We start from the raw sequence: 2,027 nt of genomic DNA on the forward strand, positions 1-2,027 counted from the left end.
AATGATGATTATTGCATTTAGTTGTCCAGTTATCCTAGCACCATTTGTTGAAAGGAATATCTTTGTTCCATTTTCAAAGGTCAATTCACTATATTTATGTTGGTCTATTCCTGATCTTTCTATTCTAATTCATTGATAAATTCTTTTACCACTACCACACTGTCTTGTTTACTATGGCTTTATAGTAAGTCTTGAAGTTGGGTAGTGTCAGTCCTTCAACTTTGTTATTCTTTTTCAATATTGTGTTGGCTATTCTAAGTCTTTTACCTCTTTATATAAATTTTAATGTCATTTCATATTCATAAAATAATCTTGATTGGAATTGCATTGAATCTGTAAATCAAGTTAAGAACTAAATCTTGACAATATCGAGTCTTCTGACCAAAGCATTTTGTTTGTAGATTTTAGTTCAAATGATTATAAGACTAAAATTCCCCAAAACTAATCTCTAAAGTTGTCACCCAGAATACTAGAATAGTAAAATAGATATATTTTTAAAATGTATTATTAGTAAAAGTGTATGTCTAAGAGATTAGATCGTTCACTAACATCTATATAATTTAAGCCACATTATTGTACTATTGTATTTAAATGTCTTGTTTTTATAGTAATCTCAATTATATGTTACTTGTTGTACATTATTTCTCAAGTATGTTCTAAGGAACATAATTTTCCCAACATATGCCATAAAAATTTGATGTATGGACACTGTGTTTGGAAACCACTATTAACTATTACTCTCAACCTCTTCAGAGATTCATATGCATGTTAGCCTACTAAATACCCTGAGAATTTGAGCAGAGAATTAAAAACTTTTGATGTTATTGATTCTATACTTTCTTATATGTCTGTCTGTCTGCCTGCCTCCTTGTCTGTCTGTCTGTCTGTCTCTCTCTCTCTCTCTCTCTCTCTCTCTCTCTCTCTCTCTCTCTCTCTCTCTCTCTATCTATCATCATCTATCTATCATCTATCACCCGTCTATCTATATCAGGGGTCCCCAACCTCCAGGCTATGGACTGATACCAGTCTGTGGCCTATTAGGAACCAGGCCACACAGCAATAAGTGAGCAGCGGGTGAGCAAGCAAAGCTTCATCTGATTTGCAGCCACTCCTCAGCACTAGCATCTCCGCCTCTGCTCCACCTCAGATCATCAGGCATTAGATTCTCATAGGAGCACTGGTCCCTGGTGCCAAAAAGAATGGGGACCGCTTATCTATACTACATGATTTAGTTCTAAATTAATAGGTGATACTAAATTCTGGTCAGATTTTTAAAATAACTTTCACCAAAAATATGTTTATTATATTAACTAAGTAAATGCACATGATATTGCATAAGTTAGAGAGAATTTCAGTCCCTGTGAATGGAACCATTTAATGAAAGCTGATTGATATCCAAATAGTTGTAATAATAACAAAAAATAGTGATAAACACCAAAATTTACTTTGCCTTTATATATCTCTGACACTCTTCTGAATTGAATCGTCCCCCAAATCTTTAAAGTGAGTACTATTGTTAGCACTTGTTACTTGTGAGGAAACAGGCCCATGGAGTTAAGCAATTTTCTTAAGGTGTTCAGTTCATAAGGGCTTAGTAATTTCATTTAACACCAGATTCTATTTTTCTAACTAAGATTGCAAGATGACATACACGATCGTTATGGGTCAAACTGTGTACTCCCAAAAGATATGTTCAAGTTCTATCCCCCAATATCTATAAATATGATTTTTTTTTTTAAATAGAGTTTCTAAGCTGTAGTCATGTTAAGATAAAGTTGTATTGTGGTAGAGTGAGCCCATAATTCAATATGGTATCCTTATAAGAAGAAAACAGACACAGAGAAGAGATATGTGGGAAGAACACCATATGACCATGAAGACAGATTGTAATAATGCATCTACAAGCTAAGGAAGGCCAAGATTTGCTGGAGTAAGCAGAAACTAAGAGAAAGGCATAGAATAGATTATTCCCCAGAGCATTCAGAGAACATGGCCCTAGTGACACCATGATTTTGAACTTCTAGCCT

Source organism: Pteropus vampyrus, unplaced genomic scaffold (genome assembly GCF_000151845.1).
Source record: "Pteropus vampyrus isolate Shadow unplaced genomic scaffold, Pvam_2.0 Scaffold107, whole genome shotgun sequence".
Classification (NCBI taxonomy): domain Eukaryota; kingdom Metazoa; phylum Chordata; class Mammalia; order Chiroptera; family Pteropodidae; genus Pteropus; species Pteropus vampyrus.